Below are 8,055 nucleotides of genomic sequence, written 5' to 3' on the forward strand. Positions count from 1 at the left end.
GATGTCTGTGTGTGACTAACTGACACTGTAGAAGACCACACTGTTTGGAAAGTCTTTGTATTAACTGATTATTACAGAACCACTGGCTCTTAGAATCACTTTTACTATAATAAATCAAATTACACAACACCCCTATTTCATCAGAGATTAGACTCCATATGGATCGATAATTGATGATTATCATCACCAATATAAAGTATAACAATCCACACCTAGGTACAGGTTAATACCTGATGGCATTTCTTCTGGGCTATTGAGTTACAACAAATGTGTTTTAGAAACACACGGTTATAACAGCCAGAGAAAAGACTAAGACAGAAGTCAAGGGTCAAGAGCCCAACTAAAGCAAACACTGATCTCTAACATGGTTACTTCAAATGAAACAATAAATCAACATCTAAACCTTAGTTCATTCTCAATAAGATCTTCTGTAGACGTCTGACAGAAATAAAGTCAGTCTGGTTATTAATAAGTGGAGCTGGTGATGCTGTTTGTGGGGTTGTTTAATCAGATCTTGAGAGATTTCATGTATTTTATTTCAGTTGATTTCATCTAAGGCTGTGTCTGAAGTCAGTTGTAGTAGTTCTTGTGTTTCTCTTTTCTTCAGTGATTCTGTTTGTTAGCAGCAGCTGTTCATCACTAATTCTCAATCAGCACTTAGTTAATCACTTAATTACTTGAATGCAAAGTTTTAAAACTTACATGGTTTAAATCAAGGCAATCTGTTTACTCAAACGGTTTGAGTTAAGTTTACTTGTCAGGTTTTACAGTGTAGGCTTTTCGACCTTCTGTGCTTCTTTGGAGGTTTTGTTGTGCGAAGGCGAAAGTCGCTCTCAGGTGCCGATGCAACTCTTCCAGGTACTGGTGAGTGGTGTAGGCGGTGATGAGGTTCATGTCACCAGGTTGGTACAGCAGGTGTAACGGTAGTGTCATTTGCCGTCCCGTCATCATTTCGAATGGGGGTACTCCAGTAGACCGATGAGGGGTGGCCCTGATGGCCATCAGTACAAGAGGAAGCTTGACATCCCAATCCTTTTGATTAGCGGACACATACTTCTTCAACATGCTTGCCACCGTCCTGTTGACTCGTTCGACCTGACCTGAGGAAATTGGGTGATGGCTTATATGAAGCCTGGCCTGTATGCCCAGGAGTTTCCATACTTCCTGCATAACTTCGGCGGTGAAGTGGGTTCCTCGGTCGGAGTTGACTCTTGAAGGCAGTCCAAATCTTGAGAAGATGTGGTTCATTAACAGGCAGGCTGTTGTTTCTGCTGTGTCGTTAGGAGCTGGGAGACACTCTACCCACTTTGTGAATTCGCAAACCACAGTGAGGAAATATTTGTTACCTCGTGTTGACCGTGGTAGGGGTCCTACCCAATCTATTTGGAGGTCTGACCATGGGTACGTCATTCCCTTCCGTTGTAGTGGTGCTCGGTGGTTTGGATTGGCCGGTTGGAACTGGCAACACACCAGGCATCCTTTAACATATTCCGCCACGTCTTGCTGCATGCTAGGCCAGTACGCCACTTGCTTGAGCGTTTCGTAGGTGGCCTTGGCACCGTGGTGTCCAGCGCATGGTGCATCGTGGGCATGTGCCAGCATCATCCCCCTTTGGCCTTGAGGAACTACAAGCTTTGGCGAAGTTAGGGGCTCAGGGACATATGTGAGAATGCCGTCTTTGAGATGCAACATGTGCTTGATCGAGTGAAGTTGGCGGAGATCGGATGAATTGGATAGGTCGGAGGAGGAAATGGGATGAGTTAGTGGGTCAGAAATGTGAATGGCAATGGTTTGTAGGATTGGATCCAATGCTTGAAGGGTGAAGAGATCATCAGAAGTGAATTGAGGTGAGAGTTCAATTTGGGAGGAGGTGGGGGTTTGCGCACCAGTGGCGTGCTGGTGGCGGGTTATGGCCGCCACTGATGGGGTGGGTGGGTGTGAGGGCAGAAAATGTCCAGGACTCTCCATGTAATGCACCTGCTTTGGCGAGGGCATCAGTTTGGTCATTGAGATCTTTGTCTTGTCCTGGTTGACGTGAGTGACCTCTGACCTTTTTCCAATAAACGATCATGTCATGGTCGGTGACTATGGTATTGCATGCTTGGAAGAGTTCCTGATGTTTGACTGGTTTGTTGTTAGTTGTCTTGAATCCATTCTGTTTCCATCCAGATAGATGGCATGTGAAGCTTAGACGGGCATAGTTGGAGTCGGTACAGATGAGGAGTTATCTGATGTTGTGGGATGCAGCAAGTTGTAGTGCGATGAGGATGGCTGCCATTTCGGCATATTGTGATGATTGAGGGCCCAGTCTGAATTGTTGTGGTGGGCAAGGGTCGTTGTTGAGCCAGACCACACCAGCTCCAGCCTTCAAGTTGCCCTGTTGATTGTAAGAACAGCCATCGACATATGTTGTGGGCATGCCTTCACACACATTCTCCTCGAAGTACCTATAGTTTGTCACCTGTGGTTGTGACAGTTCTTTGGTTTCCATTGAATTGTGCGGCATGTCCATTGAACAGTTTTGGCAGGCTGCTAGCCCATTGCCCAGAGATGACTTGTGGTTTTGGGCATATCTTGCCTCAATGTCCCGTCCTTGGAACGTCATTAGCCATGTAGCTATGCGTGCGTTGGTTACCACGCCATCCCTGATTCGTTGGCTGTTAAGGAAGGTCACTGGCTGGTGACACGTTTCTATGATGACCTTTTGCGCTCCAATGTAGTTGGAGAAACGCTGAATGGCCCATACAGTGCAAAGCAACGCTTTTTCACAGTCTGAGTATTTGCATTCTGGGGGAAGTAATGTTTTGCTGGCATAAGCGACCACTCGTTTGTCTTTGTCATGGAGCTGGTAGAGGCCTGCACTGAGGCAATCATTGGGGAATCCAGATTCCAGATAGAATTCCTTTTCCGGGTCGGGGTAGGCCAGGCAAGGTGCAGAGCATAGCTGTGTCCTGAGCTTCCAACCAAGCAAAGGGTTCATCCTTTTTCAGGAGGGAAGTTAGTGGTCTTGCGATGTCAGCGTAGTTCTCGATGAACTGTCGTGAGTAATTGCACACTCCAAGAAAGCTTCGTAGCTCAGAGATGTTAGTGGGTGTCTTTATGTTTTGGATAGCTTGTGTACGGCTGGACTGTGGTTCGATGCCATCACGTCCGATGAGCAAGCCAACATAATTTACCTTAGTTTTACACCACTGTCCTTTGTGTAGGGCAATTTTTGCTCCTGCTGTTGTCAGCTGGTTCAGGACGTGGTCAATTTCTTTGAGGTGGTCTGCCACATTTGAGCTCTTCATAAGGACATCATCCACGTAAACAAGGTTACCTCTGGCTCTGGCATCAGGGCATGCTTTGTTTAGGAAGATGTTAAATTCAGCTGGTGAGTTGGCATAGCCGAAAGGGCACCGTGTGAAGGTGGACTGTCGATTGCCAAAAGTGAATGCCAGTTTGTGTTGGTCATCAGGGTGGACAGGGATTGTCGAAAATCCGGAAGCAACGTCCAGTGTGGACAGGATCGTTGAGCGTTTAATTTTGGGAATCTCTTGGTCCAACTGAGTCATGGGCCATCGCGATAAGGGAACTTGTTGGTTCAACTTGCGATAGTCTATGGTGGGCCGCCATTTGCCGTTGGGCTTTAGGACTGGCCATATTGGGGCAGAGTAGGTGCTGTTACAAGGCCGGATAACCCCCTTTTCCAACATGGAGTCAATGATCTCCTGGACCGATTCGTAGGACGCTATCGGAATTTTGTACTGCTGCACAAATGTGGGTGGTGCATTTGGATGTGTTGGGATGCGCACCATGTGGATATCGGTCAAGCCACAGTCCAGGGAATCCTTTGCGAAGGAGTCCTTGTATTTGCATAGAACCTCTCGCAGTCCTTGGCGATCCATTTCACTGTGGAGGGCATCCGCCTCGCTCAGGATTTGTTGGACTTGTGCATTGAACCCGGTGTAGGGTTCCTCTGTCAAATCATTTGAGGTACTCTGGGCCTCAGTGATCAGCCGTTCAGTTGATTCTGTCACAGACTGCGTTGAGACAGCATAGACAGCAAGATGAGTGTCGTCTGTTAGTTCTGATCGACAGACGCTTTCTTTGGACACTGGCAGAACACAAGTGATGGCAATGACTTCGTGGGGCTGTGTGAATGTTACAGTGTCGTCGCATTCATCCGACATTAGTTCGGCTGGTATGGGACCAATGATAGGTACTGCTAGCTCAAAGTCATAGAACGCTTGGTTGATGAGCCATCCCAGGTGACTGGCTTTGGGAATGTTGATGTCCTTGGCCGTACAGTTGTTGATCAACACATACATGGCACGAGATGATACTTCCATGAGAGGTGTGGCCTCCAAGGTCAGTCCTAGTCTTAGGTAGGTCCTGGAAGGTTGGAAGAAACCTAGCTTACTGTTGAGAGTTTGGCCAGGTCGCATGTTGAGGCATACGCTGACACTCTTGCTGTAGGCAGGTATTGTGACCTCTTGCTCACTGATCATTGCGCACGCATCTGGGATTGTTTGGCCAGATCGAAGGTTCTTGAGATTGACTGAAGTGGTCCGTTGCTGTGATGGGGGAGCCCATATGACATCATTCACTCTGTCAATGTAGGCATTGAGACGAACCATGATGTCTGCTCCTATGTAGATGTCATGATGTAGGTTGGGGACAACGAGGAAGTAGTGACTCAAGAGTCTGTTGTTCCAGCGTAGGTCTACAGCGCAGACAATCTTTGAGGTAGCCATGGTTGTTGACCATGGACTGAGAGGGAAGCGGCTGTGCTTTGAGACATGTGGAAGGCTCTGATGTCTCTGCTTTAATGTTTTGAAAAGCTTTAGGCTGATGGCTGAGTTTTCAGACCACAGGGCTAGTGCTGCATCAGACACTGGTGTGTCTTGGACGTTTATGGCAGTCATGATTTGAAGAGGACCTGAGTCTGAGTCAGATGCTTGCAATGAGCAGAGGAAAGGGTTTTGGTTCTTGCTACTCGGAGTTGAGCTTGCTCTTGGCTTTGACTTTGCATCGTCAGTCAGTGAATGGGGGGCGGTGTCCGTGGCTTGACACTGTGACTCGTTGGGGTTTACCGACTGGAAGGGCAGAGGCTTGCGGACTTGAGTCCAGATCTTCAGGTGCTTGAAGTCTATCAAAGGTTCAAAGCGATTAAGCAGGTCTTTCCCGATGAGGAGTGGATAGGTGTTGAGTGGTGAAACGTACACTGGGTGGACGAGATTCATTGGTCCCACAGTTAGGTTAATTGGGGCCACATGTTTTAGTTTTAGACCCATGTGGGAATATGCCTGGAGGTTCAGTTCACACCTTTGAAGTTTGAGGGTGCTACTAGACCTCTTTGTTCTTTCTTGGACTTCTTCAAGGAGTTCTGACGACATTAGAGTGATGTCGGCTCCCGTGTCGAGAAGGGCTTCGACTTTGATGTGGCGTTCGATGATGATGGAGAGGTAAAACATTCTTGCTATACCTTTCTCAATGAGGTCGCCTAGGAGTTGAGGGACTGGAGTTTGGGAGGAAACAGGTAAGATGTCAGGACTGATTGGGTGCTCTTCGGAGGAGTGGCAGACGACCAAGACAGCACTTTCAGGGACTTGAGAGGTTTCGTTAGCAGGGGTTTGTTGAGCTCTGCTATGATCTGGAGCATCAGGTGTTGAGTTAGGGACTAACTCTGTGGCTGGGTTTTCAGGTACGATTGCTTGTCCATCTGAAGTTAGGGTAGTTATAGTTCTTTGAGAGTGAGGTGAAGGAGTGCTGTTCTCTGTGGTTTGTTGGGTCAGGTGGTCGCTGTCTTCTCGTCCGGCCGCTAGTCAGGCTGTATCTGGTTTCTCTTTCTTTTCCCACTTTCGGTCTTCCTCCTTTCGATGGAAGAACTCTTTCATCATCATCTTCATCAGCTCTTGGGAGTCAAAGCACGGTGAAGTCTTTTGTTCTTGTGTGGATTCAGGTTGAGCTCGGTCAGCTAGGGATCTTTGTGAGTTTTTTCGTCGATTCCTTGGGTTGGTTGCTCCAGGGTATGTTTGTCGTTTTCCCTTGGAGTTTTCGTTGAATTCCCATGAGTTTTTATCTCTTGAGTTTCCAAATGAGCTTGGCTGGTTCCACGATCTTTCCCTATGTCTCTCATGAGGTCTTGTTCGGTCCCATGAGTTTTCCCAGTGACGTCCAGGTGAGCGTTGTCGCCCATGCGGTCCACCCCAGCGGTTGTTCCTTTGTTTAGGTTGTGTACCGGTGTGGGAGTCCCGTTCTCTGTTGGACGAGGGTGCATTCCACTCTCTGGGTGTTGCCTTGGCATGATCTTGACGTTGGGTGCCCTCTAGGGCCAGCCCTTGACTCTGAGTGTTGAAGTCGAGAACTGCCATGGTTTTGCTGCTCTTTTCTGAAGTCATCTTCTGTTTAGCGTAGGCCTTATGTGCCAAGTCTCGCAGTTGTTGAGCACTCATTGTGCGTGGACATGCAAGGACGCCAAGATGGTGGCTTACCCCGGGGTGAAGATTCCTCAGGAAGAGGGTTTTAAAATTTTCATCCTCCTCCATATTCTGTTCATTGCGAGTCCCGAAGTAGGCTTGTCTGAGTCGGCCGTAGAACAATTGGGATGGCTCCTGGCGACCTTGTTTCGTCTCCAGGGCAGTCACTAGTCCTTGTTCCGACTCAGGGTCAGCAAATTCTTTGATGAGGGCTTCTCGGAGCAGCTGGTAATCAGTCTTTATGGAAACTGCGAACCTCTGAGCTGGATGTTGCTCGGATCAAATAAAGTCTATCTTGTCGGTGACGCTGGGTCTCATTTCCAGATGAAAGTCGACATCTTGCAGATATCCTGTGATCCCCTGACTGCCTGGCCCATTTGGGGTAAACTTGCCAATGTTCCTGGCGAGTTTGTCGAGGTACTTGAGGTCCAAGCCACGTGATGATCTATGGCTGGCTGGAGCCATTTCTTTCAGCTTTGACGTTACGTGAAGTTCTTCAGAGGGAGCTGGTGAGTGTTTCGGCACTGCCCCCTCCCCCTTTTTATCACGTGTCAGTCCAGGAACAGGGGACCCTGGCCTGCTTGGCAGGGGTGAGACTGGTGCCCATTGTGTCCTTGGAGGTTCAGAACACAGCGCGTAGGCATGTCTGAGTTCCTCTCTGAAGCTGACTGACTCCTCTTTGATGTAGTCCAGCTGTCGTGTTAGGTGGCTGATCTCCTTTCTTGACTCATCCAGGTGAGTTTCAAGGGCTGTAATTCTGCCGTTCTTGTCTCTGAAGTCGCCCTTGGCCTTTTCCAGGAGCTGTTCCGCATACTGTAGCTTGTTGGAGAGATCAGCGTAGTCTTCCTTGACTTGTTCCATTTCTTTTGTAGTAGCTACTAGTGTCTCTTTTAGCCTGGTGATCTCCTCCTCTGTGCCTTGTTCCACTTCATCTGGTTCTTCCCGTTGTTCCTGAGCCTCCAGTTCTAGCTGCGTGATGCGTCGTTGTGCGCGTGTTAGCTCCTGCTGGAGATGGGCGGCATGCCTGTCGCTCAGCTTGAGGGTGGCGATGAGTGTGTGGCTTAAGGAGCCAGTGATCTTGGCTAGTTCTTTGTGACTGTAGCTTTGACTTGGGTCTTGTCTCATGAGGCTTGTTATGTTGTCATCCAGCTGGTCCTGTGTCTGATGTTTCAGTGTTTCAGCAGCCTTAGGTAGGAGGCTATCTGTTGTGACACTTAGCCAAGTCTCGAGGTCCTCCCAGTGGCCAACAGGGTCTGTTGTGCGAGACATGTTTTGCCGCTTTGAGGGAGATCTCGAACCTAGACTGACACAGAACTTGAAGAGGAGAAAACAAAACAAAGACAACAGAGGTGTAAAGGTGCAATGTCACGTGTTGGTTGATGTGGAGTGTGTAATGGGCAGGCGAGTTTAGTTCTCAGTGACTGTGAATCTCTGGTGGGTGTGCTTCTAATTTGTAATTTCTGTGGGGAAAATAAATGAGCACACAAAGATAGAACAGCTAGAGAACAGAGAGATAAAAGAAGAGGGGGAAAAAACAGCAAGAAACAAAATATCTTTTGTCAGCTTCCCATTTGCCTATAAAAGAAAGGGTTTT

At 48.1% G+C, this 8,055-nt stretch overlaps 1 pseudogene; it reads right to left on the reverse strand.

Moving 5' to 3' along the window:
* Nucleotides 1–5,540: 5,540 nt before the first annotated feature.
* Nucleotides 5,541–7,730, reverse strand: LOC127956939 (uncharacterized; annotated as a pseudogene).
* Between the last annotated feature and the right edge of the window lie 325 nt (nucleotides 7,731–8,055).

Source organism: Carassius gibelio, chromosome B4, assembly GCF_023724105.1.
Source record: "Carassius gibelio isolate Cgi1373 ecotype wild population from Czech Republic chromosome B4, carGib1.2-hapl.c, whole genome shotgun sequence".
NCBI lineage: Eukaryota > Metazoa > Chordata > Actinopteri > Cypriniformes > Cyprinidae > Carassius > Carassius gibelio.